At 42.6% G+C, this 20,038-nt stretch overlaps 1 protein-coding gene across 4 annotated transcripts in view; it reads left to right on the top strand.

The window, feature by feature from the left end:
- The first annotated feature begins 13,063 nt into the window (after nt 1-13,063).
- The window catches only part of Marchf8 (membrane associated ring-CH-type finger 8), a 76,638-nt gene continuing 69,663 nt past the window's right edge, over nt 13,064-20,038 (top strand). For 3 of the 4 annotated variants that reach the window (XR_005972932.1, XM_041636998.1, XM_041637022.1), the window contains exon 1: nt 13,064-13,517. The gene's annotated coding sequence lies outside the window, so the exon portion shown is untranslated. The remainder of the gene's footprint in view (nt 13,518-20,038) is intronic. The other variant, XM_041637003.1, reaches the window with a different exon arrangement.

Consider the following 20,038-nt stretch of genomic DNA (forward strand, 5'->3'; position numbering starts at 1 on the left):
TAGCCTAAGCAAGCCCCCTACCACTGAGCCACACCCCAGCCCACAGTTGAGTTGGTTTGCTAGTTTCTGAGTCATTTGGAGATGGAGCACTTTAGTTCAAAAAATGTTATCATTATTGAGAAGCATTTTAGAGACTACAGACAGACCTGTCTTTGTTTCAGTGATGAGGAGTGTGCCCTGCAATAAATGAACTGCTGTATCACACAACTATATAACTTATCAAATGCTTTTAAATCTCAATACATTTTATATTCAGTTTTTAATTTGTAAAGGTAGAACATATTTGGTTTCACAGCATTGAAGGTCTTTGTATTCTTAACTTTTTGTTGTTTTGATTTTTCAGACATGCTCTTATTCTGTAGCTCAAATCGACTTGAAACTCACAATGTAGCCTTGACTGGCTTCAAACTGGTCTTTCTGCCTCAATTTCCTAATATTTTAAATTTTTACCTATGTAAAATATTCCAAATTACATTTAGGATCTGGGGATGTAGCTCAGGTGCTGGAGTACTTACTAGCATGCACAGAGTCCTGTAACTGATGTGATGCTACACACCTGGAACCCTAGCACTGGAGAAGTGGGGCTGTAAGGTTCACCTGCATCCCTGGCTTACATAGTCAGAGACCAGCTTGGCTCCATGAATCTGAATATAAAAAACCAGTAAACATTATGTCTAGTGCAATTTAATCATTCAGTCATAGGAAATTAAAATGTTCACTTATATGTTTTATATTAGTACTTCTGAAGTAATAACGATGGTCATTTCCTCTTAAAACTAATATGGTCCGAAGCCACCATTATTTTGTATCCAGGAGTACTGTTTAAAGCTTGCCTCTGTGCCACTCTTGAAACATGAGGTGCTTTTGGATAATGTTTATGGATAAACATTCTAAAATAATTAGTTTCAATGTCTGTCAGAGAAATAGAAGTACAAACTATTCTAAATTGAAAAGGTGAAAAAGGTTGATTTCGACTTTTAAGTACTGAACGCTCACACGTGGCAAAGACACAAATAACATACACGGGCCTGAAAGACCGAACCTTGGGAAATGCAGGGACGGTATTTTAACTTACTTTTGAGGACAGTGGTGGGCACACACCTTTAATCCTAGCACTCAAGGAGGCAGAGACAGGTGGATCTCTGTAAGTTCAAGGCCAGTTGGAGCCCCACGTGATGGACTAAACCCACTTAAAAAACCTGAGAAGGCTTAAAAATAAGGGAGAGAGAGTTTAACACAGATTTTTGCTGTTTGTTGGTGGCGTGCTGTAGAGAGATTCCCTGATTTGGCAACAGTAGCAGAAAAAACGCTGTGTCATTTTAAAGCGCGACTTCCTGGGGCTGTGTTGCCATTGAGATCTCTGTCTGGCTCCTGCGGGAGACAGAGCTTTTGACTAGAGCATTTGGAGTAAAGTGCTACGATTTGTTTGATTTCAACTAGACACGCTGTGTTCTCAGGTCTGCTCTGCTTGTTAGAGGCAAGCATGCGCTTTCTTCTAAGAGAAGCTTCCTGACTCAGCTTTAGCTGCAAAGCCTGCAGCTCATTAAGAGGTCCTGCCACAAAACACTTAAACGGTGTTGACGAAAAGCTGAACACATGCTTTTCGGCTTTCAGCCGTAGCAGGAAGAAAGCTGCGCCCTTTAAAAATGCCGGCTTTCTGGGCTGTCCTGCCAGGACAAACTCTGACTCTTACGCAGGCGGTTTGTGCGGGTTGTGCGGTATGCAAGCACAGGCTGCTGAAGCTCACTTGCTGGCTACAGCCAGTACCTCAGCCATGAGGCTGGAAAGCTAAGGAATGGACTGGATCTAGCTGGCAAAGCCACGCCTTTAATCCTACCCATATTGCTCAGTAATTTAAAGGCTCGTGTGGTCAGAAAAAGAGAGATATACAGTAAAGAGAGATTCAAAGACAAAGAAAATTTCTAAATGGTTTGAAGTGTGTTAAAAATATATGCAGACTAAAAGTTGAAGTTCTTAAAGTAAAAAACAAAAAAAGGAAGAGAGTTGTTGTGTGTGGTAACACACGCCTTTATTCCCAGTGCCTAGAAGGCAGAGGCAAACAGATCTCTGTGAGTTCAAGGTGTAGTAGCATACACCTTTAATCCCAATGCCTGGGAGGCAGAGACAGATGGATCTCTGAGAGTTCAAAGACAGCCTGGTCTACAGAGTTACTTCAGGTCAAAGATACAGAGAACCTATCTCAAAAAGCAAAAAGTTAAAAGTAAAAATAAACAAAATAGAGGTTAAAATAAAACGAACAAAGATGGAAAATACACAGAGAATTTTGATACTGTATGCTATTATGCTCTCTTTAAATTATTTAAATGCTGAGGAAGGAGCAACAGATGCTAAAAGATATTTATTTATAAATGCTGCTGAACTAATCCAACATAGATATTTTGAATTTGGATCTAAGGATATGATACTTTGGAAAGGAGTTTCTTATTTTGTTTTCACAGAGGATGAGACGCTGTTTATTTCTTCTATTCCGATTTGGTATGATGGACCACGCCCTCCTGAAGGGTTGCAGTGAACATCTTCAGAAAATTGCTTCGCTCAACTGCCAACTGAGATGAAACTAGCACACAGGTTATATCATGAAAGACCTAATTAACGACGCCCCCATTCAGCAGGAAGCAGTTTGGAGAGAAAAAACTGCGCCCATGTTCCCAAATATGGTTTATAAACGTCCTTTTACATTGAAAGGGGGATATGATATAGATATGAATAATTTACATTAGTATAGATTTTGCTTTATTGATAGAGATTTAAGGTCAATTTTGTTATATATATAAGTGTTTCTGATTTTGATTAAGGTATTGTGATTGTGTAGTTCATTTAAATATGTACTGTATAATTAAGAAATATAGGTTGTTAATGGATAATCATCGATAATAGTAAAGCTTGTAGTCATGTTAGTTAGATTTTCTAGATATATAGAGATATATTTTAGATAGACATTCTTCATGTCTTTCAAAGATTACAGAATAGGACATTTAATGTTTTAATAACTGAGGACTTTTCATGACAAGGAGACACTCTGCTCCTGGCAGCACCAATCTACTTCAAGAGGAAGATGGGCATCGAAGAGGCTCCTTATGGAGTTTGATAGCCATTTGGGCAAGAAACTGCTCTTGCTTGGACTATTGCATAAACTGGACACAGAGAACCCGCAGAGAGAGGACTACTGAACTTGCCTAAGGTGAGATGATCTTTCGGGGTTCCTGATTCATGAAAGAGTCTGCGAGACATTCTGCAGGACACAACAGATAGTGACTGAACTGACTTTGAATTTTCCTGCTTTATGGAAATGTCTGCTGGATACCATGGGCCTGAAGGCTGAAGATGGATGCCCCAACGGTACAGAGGAACTTTGGGTGACTGTCCAGGTAGCGAGATGTCTCTGTCATTTCTAGAGTTTTAAAAGTTGCTTTTTTCTTGTTTGCTTAGGTAGTATTGTATCTTTCTGGAGTCTTTGATGGAGTTAAGAATAGTTAGTTATAGTTATAGTTTTCCTTAGTTATGATAAAGATTATTGTAACTTTTTACTTGATAACTGTTTTGTTATATGTAATTTTGCTATGTTAAAGTTAAAGCCTTTTTTTTTTTTAAACCGAAAAAGGGGAAATGATGGAGGAAGGTCATTGGCTAATAAAGGCACTGCCCTGGCCCATTTTATTGGTTAGAGGATAGGTGGGAGGAGAAAGCAGAACAGGACGCTGGGAGGAAGAGGAAGTGAGGTCAGAGTCTCGCGACATCTCTCCTCTCCGGAGCAGACGCCTGAGAGAGACACCATGCCCCGCTCCCGGGATGAGCCATGCCCCACTCCCGGGCAGACACACGGCATGAAGCTCCAACCCAGGATGGACTAGGCTAGAATCTTCCCGGTAAGACCGGTTCTCACAGATTATTAGAGATGGGTTGATCGGGATGTGAGAATTAACCTGTAAGTGCTAGAGCTAAAGGGCCAAGCAGTGCTTAAAAGAATACAGTGTCTGTGTAATTATTTTGGGGCATAAGCTAGCCGGGCAGGCGGCTGGGATGCTGGGGACACAGCCCCCCCGCCACCCTTATTACTACACCTCCCCACCACCGCCTCCCATTTCCCTCCCCCTCCCCCCCGATCAAGTCCCCCTCCCTCATCAGCCTGAAGAGCAATCAGGGTTCCCTGACCTGTGGGAAGTCCAAGGACCTCCTACCTCCATCAAGGTCTAGTAAGGTGAGCATCCAAACTGCCTAGGCTCCCACAAAGCCAGTACGTGCAGTAGGATCAAAAACCCATTGCCATTGTTCTTGAGTTCTCAGTAGTCCTCATTGTCCGCTATGTTCAGCGAGTCCGGTTTTATCCCAGGCTTTTTCAGACCCAGGCCAGCTGGCCTTGGTGAGTTCCCGATAGAACATCCCCATTGTCTCAGTGTGTGGGTGCACCCCTTGCGGTCCGGAGTTCCTTGCTCGTGCTCTCTCTCCTTCTGCTCCTGATTTGGACCTTGAGATTTCAGTCCGGTGCTCCAATGGTCTGTGAGCTTATCAAACACCAGATAACAGATGGTGTGATCTTCTTTCTCTGAAACACATCAAAGGGAAAGGCATCTAAGTGTGACCTGGCCGCAGTGCTGACTCTTCACCTGTCAAGTGGCTTGGTCTCTGCCCAGCATCTTCATAACTTCCTACTGTGCCCTGTGTCTCAGCAGCACACCTCGGTTGTGCTGATTTGAAAGTGCTCTCTTCTCAGTCATTCAGACTCTCTGACTCATCTGTACCTTAGCAGCTCAACACCGCGACACATCCTGGATGGTAGGTAGAGCTCCTCACAGGCCCGCCTCAGGTGTGTATGTATGGGTTCTTTGTGCAGACTTCTAAATTCCTGCAGTCCCACAGCCCTTTCAGCCTCCCTGCAGCCAAAAATCCCCTTGTGATAGGTGTGGCCGTGCTTATCAAGTGAGCCCAGGAGTCTTGGTAAGGTCATAGCAGGGAAACTGATGTAGCCTGTGTGTGTGCTGCTACTCAGTAATTCTGAAACCATAGGAAGACCTTAGCTTGCTCAGCACAAACATAAGTATTTTTCACTCAGTCTTTTCCGTTTGAAGTGTGACTCAACTTATTATGCCCCTCTCTCTTTAAAAACAAAACCAATTTTCATTGAAAACATTTTCAAATCATTGTTCTGGATTTTTTTTTTTTGTTTTTTGTTTTTTGTTTTTGTTTTTGGTCAATCTTAATACCTTGAGATGTTAGGAGTCTTCAGCTATTCAGAGATTTTATAGGGAGCTAGGAAGTCAGACTAATTAGCCTTCACGGAATGGAGCTGGCCCCTAATTTATGAGTACTCCACAGCTGGGCTTTATCAGATTCATTCTCATGCTTAACCAGTGCGTCTCAGATCCAGATGACTGTAATGAGGTCATGGTTATTTAGTGATAAAATAGACTAGTAGAGTTTGTTGCAGTACAAAGATTTTGAGTAGCTCACCAGGCCATTCTCTAACAGTGATTGTCACAATAGGAAGGGGAAATGGGTCGAACTGTGCAATGAGCAGCAGATGATGTCTGGCATACTTGAGGACTCTGTTTGGTTGAAGCTTCTCAAGTAAGAATTAGCTAGGGTAAAAGAGGTAACAGGGGAGAGACTTAGGATAAAAAGCATGCTTTCAAGAGGGGCACGCCTTTAATCCCAGCACTCAGGAGGCAGAAACAGTCAGACCTCTAAAGTTTAGGCCAGTCTGGTCTCTAGAGCAAGTTCCCGGACAGATAGAGCTATACAGAGAAAAAATATATATTTATAGGCTCAAAAACCACCTCCCCCCCCCCAAAAAAAAGTTTTTTTTTTCTGAGCTAGATTTCACGTCTCGGAGGCGAGATGTTTTGCTGACTGGCATTTCCCTTATGAGAATGCGACTCCAGGAGAATCGGGAAGTTAAAGGATTGTTGCTTTTCTGTTTAAGTGGCTTCAAACGAATTTAGAAATGGACACAGCATTGTTTAGCTACAATATTTGCTATAGGTGATTATATTTCAAGAGAGAAGAATGTAAAGTTTATAGAAGCAAAATATAAAGAAAACACTTCCAATGAAGAGAGTACAACAGACTAGATCATCCACAAAGTGTATGCCCATGCCAGGCAGTGATGGCACACACCTGTAATGCTAGCACTCAGGAGACAGAGGAAGGTGGATCTCTGTGAGTTTGAGGCCAGGCTGGTCTACAGAGTGAATTCCAGACAGGCTCCAAAGCTACAGAGAAACCCTGTCTCAAAAAGAAAAAAACAACAACAAAAACAGTGTATATCCAACCTTCTAAGAAGAAAATGCTAGTTGGTTAGACGTACTGGTGCAAACCTGTACTGTCATCTACTCAGGAGGCTGAGGCAGGAGAACCATTTTCTTAGTGGTGAATGAACATTTACTCAGGTTTGCATGGCTACCCTCAACAATTATCTCTAAGGGGACTCGACAAGACCACTCCAGGGTTTGATGAAGAAAAGAATTTTAGGAATGGCCAGTTTGAAGCAGAGTTGAGAATTAAAGCTATTGTAATATAGATTTAATTATGGGGTTTAGGAAAAATGAGATAATAGGGTATATACAAGAGCATGGGTGTTAGCTTCTCTGAGTGAGGGTTGCAGGAATTAAGACATAATGAAGTGTTTAGGGACAGTGGCAACTGCCTTGCATTTGTCACATATACAGCTTTGGTGTCTCTCAAGTTATTTCTCAAATGGTTGCTAAGAAACTTTTCTTTTGATAAATGAGGGGAGGTGGCTTAAATGCCTTGGATGAGATTTGATAAAGTAAATTAGGTTGATTGCCCAGGCTTTAGTGCTTGTCTTCCCCCTGTAAATGGGGCATCTGGTGAGAGTCTAGAAAAATTTAGGTTTATAGCTGAGAAGAGATGAAGACCTTAGTAACCATTGAGGTGAAATCTCAAGCAAGAGACTTCACGTGGTGAGGAGGTCCTGTTCCCTGCCTCCATATTTTCCTGTCTTTATAGCCTTTCTGATTTCCCTTCTGAATCTTAAGGGATTCAGAGGGAGGAGGGTCCACTTTTCCATATTTCCTTCAGACTTAATAGGGAATCAAGTCTCAGCATGTCTGGACTAAGGGACTGTGTATGTATGATCTTGCTTGGAGATTGAAGCCAGCAAATCACATAAACAGTAACACACATAGTACATTGTTAGGACTAAGATTAGCACTCAATATAGTAAGCCTCAAGGGCTGGAGAGATGGCTCAGAGGTTAAGAGCACTGGCTGCTCTTCCAGAGGTCTTGAGTTCAATTCCCAGCAACCACATGGTGGTTCACAACCATCTATAGTGAGATCTGGTGCCCTCTTCTGTCATGCAGGCATACATGCAAGCAGAACACTGGATATACAATAAATAAATGAATAAAATAATTAAAAAAAGAAACCTTGTCTTGAAAAAGTGCCCCCACCAACAAAAATGTGTCCACTGACAGGGACTGAAGATGTAGCTCAGCCTGAGTTATGTAGAGAGTTTCAAGGAAACCTGAGACACAGTGATTAAAAAAAAGCTGGGCGGTGGTGGCGCATGCCTTTAATCCCAGCACTCAGGAGGCAGAGGCAGGCGGATCTCTGTGAGTTTGAGGCCAGCCTGGTCTACAAGAGCTAGTTACAGGACAGGCTCCAAAGCCACAGAGAAACCCTGTCTTGAAAAACCATATATATATATATATATATATATATATATATATATATATATATGAAGCCTCTTTGTCAAGTGTGCTAACCATGATGCTAATGAATGATTGAATTCAAATTCAAGGCAGAGTTGAGCAGATTTAATTTGGGTCTGTAAGTCTTAGTGGTCTTAGTGAACTGAGGATATGTTGTTATGCTGTTGCCAGAGTGATTGGGGAGAGTCTTCTGTTTTGTGTTAATTTCATTGGTTAAATAAAGAAACTGCCTTGGCCCTTTTGATGGGACAGCAGCATAGATAGGCGGAGTAAACAGAACAGAATGCTGGGAGAAAGAAGCCGAGTAAGGCAGTCACCATGATTCTCCCACTACAGACAGATGCAGGTTAAGATCTTTCCTGGTAAGCCACCTTGTGGTGCTACACAGAATATTAGAAATGGGTTAGATCAATATGTAAGAGCTAGCCAATAAGAGGCTGGAACTAATGGGCCAGGCAGTGTTCAAAAGAATACAGTTTCCCTGTAATTATTTCAGGGCATAAGCTAGCCATGCGGGCGGCTGGGAGCCGGGGCGGCAGGAACGTAGCCCGCAGCTCCTACAACACCAGAGTATCAAGTGTGATCAGGTCTTGTGGTATACCTGTCCTCATCTTACATTTTGAGTTTAAGAATGAACTCCTAAACTAAAACTTACCACTTAAAATACTGAAAAAAATGTGTCTTTTTTGTTATTTTTGAGATGGGGTTTCTCTGTAACTTTGGAACCTGTCCTGGAACTAGCTCTTGTAGACTAGGTTGGCCTTGAACTCACAGAGTTCTGCCTCCCAAGGGCTGGGATTAAAGGCATGTGCCACACTGCCCGGGCCATTTTTTAAACTTTTAGCCTATCTCTTCTTGTTGTTAATAGCATTTCTTTTGTGTGATTATGTCTCATTGCAGTTTCTCTGACAAGGCCTAGACACGGCGCTCCAGTAGCAGTGAGTATGCTGCATGCGTAGATCTTGGTTTCTGGTACAGTTTCTCAATGACACAGCCTTGGAGAGGAGGCTGGTCATAGTGCAGAGGCAGGAAACACATAAACAGACTGCAATCCCAGAGAGTAAGGACATGACTAAAACAAAACAAAACAAAACAAAACAAAACAAAAACCCCACCATAGCTGGGCAGTGATGGCACACAATTTTAATCCCAGCACTTGGGAGGCAGATACCAGCATATCTCTGTGAGTTGGAGGCCAGCCTGTCCACAGAGCTAGTTACAGGACAGTAAGGACTACACAGAGAAACCCTGTCTTAAAAAACTAAAAATGAATGAATGAATGAATAAATAAATAAACAAACAAACAGATTTTTAAAAAGTCATAAATGATGTGGGATTCTCCTCTGTATGCTGTGAATACCACTGGTTAATAAAGAATCTGTTTTGGGCCTATTTCAGCATAGAATATGGCAAGGTGGGAATTCCAAGCAGGCAGAGTCAATGAGATGCCATATAGCCACTGGAGGAGACAGATGTTGGAACCTTGCCTGTAAGCCATGACCTCTTGGTGCTGCACAGATTAACAGAGATAGGTTGATTTAAGATGTAAAGGTTAGCCGGGCGGTGGTGGCGCATGCCTTTAATCCCAGCACTCGGTAGGCAGAGGCAGGCGGATCTCTGTGAGTTCGAGACCAGCCTGGTCTACAAGAGCTAGTTACAGGACAGGCTCCAAAACCACAGAGAAACCCTGTCTCGAAAAACTAAACAAAACAAAACAAAAAAAAAAAAAGATGTAAAGGTTAGCTAGAAATATGCACAAGCTAATAGGCCAAACAGTATTGCAAATAATATAGTTTCTCTGTGATTATTTTGGATCTGGGAAGCTGGGAACAAATGAGCAGCCCCCCGTCAACACATAAATCTACAAGAATGATGCCATGCCAAAAGGACACAAGAGTAACATGAATGTGCTCTAAGTGGCCACAGGCAACTCTGCACCTTTCTCCTATGCTACAATATGAATTCCAGAGCATTGTCAAGCTACATTCAGTAAACAGCCTGAGTCTCCAAGTTACTTACTGGGCACCTGCCCTAGGAGATTGCTCAGCTCACTGGGTTTTATATGAGCAAGAAGTAAACCTGTTGCATCAAACCACTGAGCTTTCCGGAATTAATCTGAAACCACAGCATAATATAGTGTCAGTTAGGGTCTGAATTCTATCCCTAAATTCATAATGTTGAAGTTCTAACCCTTAATACCTTTTAATAAGACTTTTACTCTTTAGGTTTTAACTCAACTGTTGTTTTCTGTTGTGGAACACACTTTGTACACTGTAAATATGTATTACTCTCATTGGTTACTAAAAAAGCTGACTGGTCTATAGTTAGACAGGAGATAAAGGTGCGACAGCAAGACATAAAGGACACTGAGAGAGGAAGAGTGGAGAGAGAAGAGTCACCAGCAAGACACGGAGAGGAAAGAGGTGGTGCAAGATGAAAGAGAGGCAATGCTACATGGCAGAATGCAGATAAATATGAATGGGTTAATTTAAGTCATAAGAGTTAGCTAGCTGAACATAGCGGACAATGAGGAATACTGAGAATTCAAGAACAATTGCAGTGGGTTTTTGATCCTACTGCACGTACTGGCTTTGTGGGAGCCTAGGCAGTTTGAATGCTCACCTTACGAGACGTGGATAGAGGTGGGCAGTCCTTGGGCTTCCCACAGGTCAGGGAACCCTGATTGCTCTTCGAGCAGATGAGGGGGGGGGGGGACTTGATCGGGGGAGGGGGAGGGAAATGGGAAGCGGTTGTGGGGACGAGGCAGAAATCCTTAATAAATAAATAAATTAAAAAAAAAAGATTGGAAAAAAAAAGAGTTAGCTAGTAATAAGCCTGAGCTATAGGTTGAGGGTTTATAATTAATCATAAGTTTCTGAATGATTATTTTGGCGCAGCTGCCAAGACACAGAAAAACTCCATCTATAGTCTTCTTGTACAGATTATTCAAGGTTTGGCCACTTAGAGTACATTCATGTGACTCTTGTGTCCTGATATGTCATCATTATTGTAGATTTATGACTTTTAAAAATCTATCTATTAACTTATTTATTCATTCATTTTTGGTTTTTCAAGACAGACTTTCTCTGTGCAATCCCAGAGCTGTTATGGAACTAGCTCTGTAGACCAGGCTGTCCTCCAACTCATAGAGATCTGCTGGTGTCTGTCTCTCAAATGCTGGGATTAAAGGCAAGGGCCACCATTGCTTCACTATGGTAGGATTTTTGTTTTGTTTCTTAAAATCATGTCCTTACTCACTGGGATTGTAGTTTGGAATTTTTCCAATTATAGAACTGTGTAAACTCCTTATTCTAGAAGAAATAATTGAGCCTTCTGATTAGCTCAAAGTTGGCCTCATAAACACAACACAACAACAAAGGAAAACTGCCCTGTCATCTAGGATTAAACCCCACCCCCAGGCCTATGAGCCAAAGTAAACCAGAAGTTATCCCAGGTGTTGCACTAGTGGAACGCTGTCTGGGACTGCCAATAAGGGAATGTGGCTCTTCCACAGCATAGTTAAGACACAGTTATTCTTCACTAAATTTGTTTGCTATTTTCTGTTGATCCTCGCACTTGAGACACAGTGCTAAATGCCATTATGGTCATAGAAAATTGCAGTATATTTTGTCACACACATTTTTCAGGTCAATTATATAGCTCTAAACTTGACTTGAATTCATGATCTCTGTCTTGAAAGCCTCCCAGGGGCAGAAATTACAGGTGCACATTACCATGTCAACTGGAACAGCTTGTTTTGTTTGCAATGATCCCTTAGCTGATAAGTCAGTTCCTGCTTTCTATGCTTAACCGTTTGGAGAGTTGGCTGTGATTAGTTCTAGGGTAACAGTGGTCACCTGGTTCACAAGTCACTCATCATAATCTACAGTCTCCAGGAGGGGGAAGGCATCTCCACAAGCACAGCACACAGGGAGGATTTAGCCAAATGCCACAAGGTTTCTTGGACTGAGCATATTGTTCAACAATATGCTCCACTTACTAGCAGCTTTACATGCTAAGTACAGACACTTCTCCCCACGTGAGTTTTGTTTCCTCGTTGACAATCTCCTACTCAGCTGGAGATGGGGACAGGAACCTGGACTCTGGGTTTGGACAGATGCATGACGTCTGTCTCCTTTTTCTCAGGACTCTGACTGATGAGGAGAGGCTTCAGACATCTTTTAGGTAGTGATGCTTGAGTTAGGACTCACTCTAGCTTTGCTCACACAACAATGCTTTCCAGCTCCGTAAAAACTCACAGATGCCTCTAGAAGCCCGAAGGCTTCGTCCCTTCCTACAGTGGGATGGTAGCTTTCCACACCCCCAAATCAGTTAACTGGCTTTTCTGCTCACCCCCTGTAGCTCTGCGCTCACGGAACTCCTGTTGCTGGAAGAGGCAGGAAAAGTCTCTCGGGTTGTAACTGTGCTTTCCACAGCAAAATAACTGCACGGAGAAAAGTCATTATCCCATTTTCTGTAGGAATGTCGCTGTCAAGGTGGTTTACAGACACGAACCTGTTTGGGCTTTGCTTTATGTATCCAGATGCTTTGTCTCTGGACAGCCAAGTATGCAAAGCGATCAGGAGTATAGGGAGGAACGCGACAACTAGAAAAACAGACCACAGAAAATTGTGGAGTATTGCGGGGATTTGCTCACAAGTCTCTCATGAATTAAAAAAAGGAACTCTTTAATGCACCGTGTAACAAAAGTTATTGGGTAAGTAAAATTGCCAGTGGCTGAAACCTCTGCTTCTGTAAGGTGTAACTTAGGAAAATCAGAATTGTAAGAAATAGATCTGGGGGATGAAACTCGGAGTTAGCTTCTCAGAGAATCCCTGGGTCCGACCAACAGTACGGGGTGGGGGAGATGTCACAAAGAATACCAATGTAGAGGTATAATCAGGAAAGAGTTAATGTGGACAAAGAAGAGTCAAATAGTCACTAATACATACATTTTTATTTACATGAACAGCAATACCTTCATGAATATTATAATTTTGATAAATTCTATATTTAGATATTCATACTGTATACAATCAGTATCTCTCTAAGGGTAGGTACTGGGAGCAAAACCAAAACAACAAAAACCCGGTTCGTTCACACAAACAAACGTTTTATCGCTTAGTTCCCGCTGCTGGCCGCTTCCATTTGCTAGCTTCCCGATCCGGGGGTGGGAGGGTCCCTTCCTCTAGGCCTAGAAGGAGAAGCAGAGAGGAGTCTAAGAGCAGCCTCACCTAGACCGAGTGGTGGCCCCAGGGCCTCCGCTGCCCCGCCTTCCCAGCGCCACAGGTCGCCCCAGCAACGCTTTTGCCTGGGGCGCGACGGGCACGTGACCGGCGCGTCACGTGACCGGTCAGTCGGCGTCCTCTGGCTGGGTGGTGTAGACTGCGCCCTGACCCAGCGTCCCTGCGGCGTCCGGCCTGTGCCATGCAGGAAGCGGGCCGCGGGTGGAGCTCGGCGCCCACCTGAGCTGCTCTCGCCGAGGTGCGGCGTGGCGGGACAGCGCGCGCCCGGCCGCCAGGGGTGTGGCTGCCCGGAGGCCGCGACAGGTGGGTGCGTGGTGGTCGCCGCCCGCGAGAGGCCGCGTGCGTGCAGCGGGGCGGGGTCGGGTCACCCGATCCGCGGGCAGCCGGAAGCCTCCGGCGCTCACAGGTGAAGCCTTCCCCGGCTGGGCTCTGAGAGCATGCACCCGGCAGCCCCTCCTGCAGTTGCCTCTGCCTCAGTTTCCACACCCGTGATGGAAGTGTGGACTCCTGCTCTCTGAGTGCCTGACCTGGCGTCTGGAGAGTCCTGCTCAAGTAGAAGCGCTGCAGGGAAAGCGTAGGTAGGCTGCTTTGCATTTTAATCGCCGCCCTTTTGCTTGTCTTTAAACATCTGTTTTTCTTGGAACCGACTTGGATTCTCCTTCATCTTAGGCAAGTTTTTAATAGAGAACTTATTAGGGAGAAGCATAATGGCTCATCTTTTTGTTCTCACGTTTCCTTAACGCGACGAAACCCGCCCCCCCCCCCCCCTTACAAAGAAGAAACGCTTCTCTGGAAGCCCATTTGACAGGAAAGAAAGAAAGAAAAAAAAAAAGAAAATCCTTTTCTTTTCATTGTCTCCTCCACTTAAGGACACACAGTGGTCACACAGTTGTCAAGATTTACTAGGAGTTGTGTTGGTTTTTGTTGTTGTAATTTGATGGTGTCTGAAGATAAGTGTGATTGACCCTTTCCATCATTTCTCTCTCTCTCTCTCTTTTTTTGTTCGGTTATGCAATTAGAGAAATAATAAGTCTATAATTTATCTCTTGGAAAAAGCCTCAGTATTTCTGATCAGTCCCCGGAGAAGCAACCGTGTGTTTATATAGTAGCCCTCACACCTGGTTGCTTGACTCAGAACGGGAGTGGAGCCCTTCATTTAGAATACTCTAACCACGTTCTGTGAAAAAGAATATACGAACTACACTTGCTAGAGTTATGGAATGTTGCGAACACAATCTTTTACTAAATGTTGAAAATCTGAAGTAAGGGAGTTTTGAATTTTGAGAGATTCAGTTTGGGAGGAAAAATAACCTTGTTTGATACAGCGAATGAACGGATGCAGAGTGTGTCGTCTGAGGTACAGGCAGAGGCAGTTACCAGGAAAGTTGAAATAAAGAGCAGCGAGTACTTTCCTAACTTCTTGATTGTGGAGATTTTATTGATTAAATATATACTGTAATTTGATGTTAGGAGGGGAAAACTGCTGGGCATGGTGGTCCTTGCCTGTAGTCCTGGTACTGGGAGGATGGAGGCAGAAAACACATTTTACAGTTTGTCCTTTGTGAGGGAGTGGACAACGGAGGGCTAGCATCAGTGCGACCCAGGTGGGGTATGTTTTCTTTTCCAAGGCAGTTCACTTCCTTGGCCTTCACTTTATGCTTAGGCAAACTGTTTTTTGTTTGCTTGTTTACTTTTGTTGTTGTTTGATTTAGTTTTTAGCTTTTCTCTTGAGTGTGGAGAATGTGTTTCATGTGTTGGCTAAAATTAGGATTGTCAGATAAAATTCAGAATTCACAGCTAAATATGAATTTCAGGTAAACACAAAATATGTGGGACATACCTAAACTAAAAAAAAAAATTCATCAATTATTTGGAAAGGATTAACTCTTTACTTGCTTGTTGTTGCTAAATATGACTGCTTTAGCTCCAACATATTTGTCTCATTTAAATTAGCACTGGGAGAAAATTAGCCCAAGGCCTAGGATGGAATTGATTCTCTTGTTAAGCTTCACTACTGGGAGCTGCAGATGTGGCTCTGTAGCAGGGAGGGCTTGGCACACAGGGGCCTTTGTCGAGTCTCCAGTGCCAAACAAATGAAATGAAGAGACAGAATAAAACAATGAAGAATCCTCTTCACTATCAGTTGAACCCTCTACTTGAAGGGCATCACTTCTTTACGTGTGTTCTGTTTCCTCTTTTTCCTCGACTAGAAGTTCTGTGTCTTTGCTTTTCTTTCTAGGGATTGAACATAGGGTCTCATACATACTAGGCAACAGCTCCACCACTGGTTCACAGCCCACAGTCAGTTATGTTTTGTTTTAATTTCACATGAGTACTGTATTTACATTATCTCCCCGCCTTTCAGTTCCTTTCTTGTGCCCTCCAACTCCCTCTGAAATTAGTGACCTTTTTTAGTCTTACTGTTTCAAACACACACACACACACACACACACACACGCACACATTTATGAATACAACTTGTTGAGTCCCTTTCATGTTGCTTATATATATGTATGTTTAAGCCTGACCACTTGAGGTTGGAGGGTTGGATCACCTATCAGGGAGCTTGTTCCTGGAGAAGACTGATTTCCCCTCTTAGTAGCCATTAATTTCCTACAGCTCTTCATCCAAAGGTGGAGCCTGGTAAAATCTCCCCCATTCATGTTGGCACGTCAGAAGGTGTGGTCATTGTTCAGGTCTTGTTTAAGAAACCATACCAGGTTTTGCGGCTGCTGCTTCCCTGCCACATACAGAAGATACGGTCTTGCAGCGGACGTCCTGACATCCTGGTCGTTCAGCTCCTCATCGTCCCACCCTCTCTGCTGATAGCTTCCCTGAGCCTTAGTTGGAGGGGGCTGGTTACGCCCCAGTCAGTTGTTCTCTGCATTTTTCTCAGTTGTGGCTTTCTGTAATAGTTTCTGTTTGTCAGCCAAAGACGCTTCTTGCTCAGGGTTGAGAGTGACACTTACTATTCTTGGGCATGAGGATGAGTATTTACTGTGCAGTTAGAAGTCATGCTGATTTACTGAAGTAGGTTCTCCTCTAGGATCCATGAGTCAGGGGTGGTTGGCTAGATTTATGATGATTAGATTTATTTAGATTTATGAGACTTTTGCCTTATATGGCACCTTAGTCACTTTGCTATTGCCGTGAAAAGACATCATCATGACCAAGGCAACTTGTAAGAGAAATCACTTAATTGGGACCTTCGTGGTGGGGAGCATGGCAGCAGGCAGGCATGGCGCTCACTGGAGCAGTAGCTGAGAGCCCTGCTTTGATCCATAGGCATGCAGTGGGTGTGGCTGGGAGTGGGTAGACTGGCTGACTAGGCCTGGTGTGTGCTTTTGAAACCTGACCATCCAGCCCCAGTGGCACACCTTCTCCATCAAGGCCACACCTCTTAGTCCTTCCCCAAACAATTCCACCAACTAGGGACCACACATTCAAATATATGAGCCTATATGGGGTCAGTTCTCACTCAGACCGCCATAGCCACTTTTGCACCTTTTGGGATATACTGCCTTTCTGGCCATTGTTGCGGTGTGTAGGTGTACAGCTGAGTAGGATTTTGGTCATTTTCTCCACTGGCAGACTGCCCAGCTCCTTCCAGGACAGTGAGAGCTTCTCTTTAAAGAAGAATTTTCTAGGCCATATCCAACTCGATTCTTCCCAGCGCTGTGTCTGAACTACATGCTGTCATCAGCAAGAAGGAGTTACCTTCAAACTCTGGGAGCAATGGCAATAGCCTGTGTTGTTTTGGGAGTCTCTCAGACTCCCCTGATTGACAGCTCCCAAGGGATTCTTGGATGACTGATCCTCTAGTTTCTGCTACGTGGTCTATAGTGGCACAGCTTCATTTAAATGAATACACACACGTGCACATACGTTTATGTATATTCTGTGTAATTTTAAGTAGACATAAAATGTCCTGCTTCTCTGCGGCTTTTTCAAACATCCTTGATATGATTTCTCTCTCCACCAGCCTCTCCCCGTGTCTTGTTCTAGTTTTCCCGCATGGTTTGTTGAAAACACTGCATTTTCTCTATTATGCGTTGATCTGCATTTCTGTTTTTGTGCCAGGACCATGGTGGTTTTTTTTTTTAAATGATAGCTCTATAATATATTTTGAAGTTTGGTGTGGCAATCTCTCTAGCTATCCAGGGACTTTTTTGGTTCAGTATGAATTTTAGAACTTTTTAAATTTCTGTGAAGGATTTCATAGGGATTTTGATTGAGATTACAATGAATCTGTGGATTGCTTTTGGTAGGATGGTGAATTTCACAATATTAATTCCACCAGTCTGTGAGCGTAGGAGGGCTTTCCACTTTCTAGTGTACTTCTCCTTCTCTTTATTTCGAGATCTAAAGTTGTTGCTGCAGAGGTCTTTGCTCTTTGCTTAGGTTTATTCCTAGATATTTTACTTCCCTTGAGGATAATGGGATTGTGCCCAGGATCTCTTTTCTAAGTAATTGTTGGTGTAAGAAAGGGTACTGAATTTTGTAAGTTGATTTTGTATGCAGTCATTTTGCTGAAAGTGTTGATTATTTCTAGAAGTTTACTAATGACATTTCTGGGATCTCCTATGTATAATGTATCATCTGCAAACGAGTGATATGAACTCTTTTCTTCTTAGTATCCCTTTAATATCTTTGTCTTGCTTTATTGCTTTAGCTAGTGTTTGGAGCTCTGTGTTGAAAAGAAGTGGGGATAGTGGGCTGCCCTGTCTTAGTCTGATTTTAATATATTGTTTCGAGTTTTTCTCCATTTAGGGTGATGTTGACTTCGTATTAGTTTTAATTTGAAGTCTATTTTGTCATATTACGATAGGGCCACTTGGCTTGCTTCCTGGTCACATACGTATAGAAAATTGTGTGTGTTTACTTTGTATTGTTGTGATAACCACAAGACCAAAAACAACTTAAGAAGAAAAGGATTTATTTCGGCTTACAGCTTAAAGTCCATTATGAAGATAAGTCAGGATAGGAAGTCAAGGCTGGAACCTGGAGTCAGGAACTGAAGCAGAGGCCTTGGAGCAGCGCTGATTACTGACTTGCTTCCGTGGCTTGCTCAGCCAGCTCTATGATAGCAGTCTGGACCACCTGCCTAAGGGTAGCACTGCCCACAGTGGCCTGGACTCTCCCACATCAGTCATTAATCAAGAATAAGCTCCATAGACTTGTTTATAGGCCCATCTGATGGAAACATCTTCTCAATAGAGGTTCTCTTCTCAAATGGTCAAGTTGACAAAACACTAAGCTGTTCAAATATTTTTTCTATCCTTTCGTTTTAAGGTGATTCTTATCTTTGAAAGTTAGATATTTCTTGTAGACAGTAGACAGACAGATTTTGTTTCTTAATCCATTTAACAAACCTGTGTCTTTTAGTTGGCAAATTGGGTTATTAATGTTTTAAGTTGTTGTTTTAAAGGTGTTTGTTGATGACTGTCCCCTTAGGGTAGGGTTGTTCATTGGTTTTGCTGTTTGTGTTCTTAGTCCTCTCTTGTGTTTCAGTAATTATAGTTTTGTTTGTTTTCTTTCTGTATTCTTGGGTATGCTTATTCATCTCTTCAGTCCTAAGTATTGCTTCTAGTATATTCTATAGGGTTGGTTTGTTGGGAATGACTTGCTTTATTATTTTATGTGGATAAATGTTAGGCTGCATATGTGTCTGTACACCATGTGTATGCCTGATGCCCGAAGAGACCGGAAGAGTGCATCATTTCCCTTACAATTAGTGTGGCAGAGATGTGAGCCGCCATGTGAGTGCTGGAAACTGAACCTCTAAGCATCCAGTGCTCTCAACTGCTGAGTCATCTCTCCCATTTTCATATTGATTTCTTTAAGTCTGTTTGTATATGGAAGGTTTTCTTTCTCCTTTAACCCTGACAGATAGTTTTACACTAGTCTAGGTTTGCATCCTTGGTCTTTTAGAACTTGAAGTCCATTTCTCTAGGCTCTGGTGGCTTTTAAGTTTTTCCATTGAGAAATCAGCTCTTGCTCTGATGTGTTTTTCTTTATGTGTGACTGTTGTTTCTCTCTCTCTCTCTGTCTTTTCCCAGTACACTCTTCTTGTTCTGTTCATTAAATAATTTCACTATAATCTGCTGTGGGGAGTTCCTTTTCTGTTCATGTCTTGGTTTATTTGAGTATGTCTTTCCTTAATGGGGGGGTTGTTTGGTTGTTTTGTGAATTTGTTGAAGATCTGGTCTGTCTGTACAGTTGACCTGGGAGTTTTGTTCTTCATCTATGCCTATAATTAGAAAATCTGGTCTTTTTGAGGTGCCTAACATTTTTCTGTGTTCTTTGTATGTTTTTTTATTTTTATTTGAACTTTTAATAATTTTTGATTGAGTAGTTTGATTCCGCCACATTTCTGAGTCCCAGTAATCTTCCTTCTCCTTGATCCCTCTCCTTCTAGAGAGTTTTCTAGTTGTGTTACTGAGTTTCATTTCAGTTTGTGTTCTCGTCAGTATTTTTATCTCTTTACTGAATTTAGTTTTCAAATCCTGAATTGAACTTGTCACTTCATTAAGGAATATATATGTATGGTTCTTGGCCATCACTTAGGTATATATTGGAATGCTCTTTAAACTCATGGAGACCCCTTCCCCATCATCTTTAAACTCCTTTGACTTCTTTGATAAAGTTTGTGATTGTCTTTTTAAATTCTGTCCTGGACTTCATCTATGTTTGAGGGGGACATTATGTTATGGCCTTTCATATTGCTTGTGTTTTTGTTGTTGTTATGACCTAGGCATGTAGACATTTTCTTTTGTTCTATGTCTGAAGTGGGATTGTAGCCTGATGTAGAAGCTGGTTGACTGGAACCAGTGCATGGATTTCTTGATTGAGGATAGCCCAGGAAGATGCGGTGCATGATCTATCTATGTGTCTATGTCTAGGCCTGCTGGGGTGGAGTAGGTCAGAGGCTGGTGAGCGGCAAAGGGACCAGCATCTTTTTTTTTTTTTTTTTTAAATGAAACAGGACCTTCCTGTGTAGGCCAGGCTAGCTCAGACTTAATATCTTCTGCCACTGCTTCTTGTCTTAGCTCTCCAGTGCTGAGTAACAGGTGTACACCTCCATGCCTGGTGCACTGTT

The sequence above is a fragment of the Microtus oregoni genome, unplaced genomic scaffold (genome assembly GCF_018167655.1).
Source record: "Microtus oregoni isolate MIOR12 unplaced genomic scaffold, Mior012 000002F_ref0000024, whole genome shotgun sequence".
Taxonomy (NCBI): domain Eukaryota; kingdom Metazoa; phylum Chordata; class Mammalia; order Rodentia; family Cricetidae; genus Microtus; species Microtus oregoni.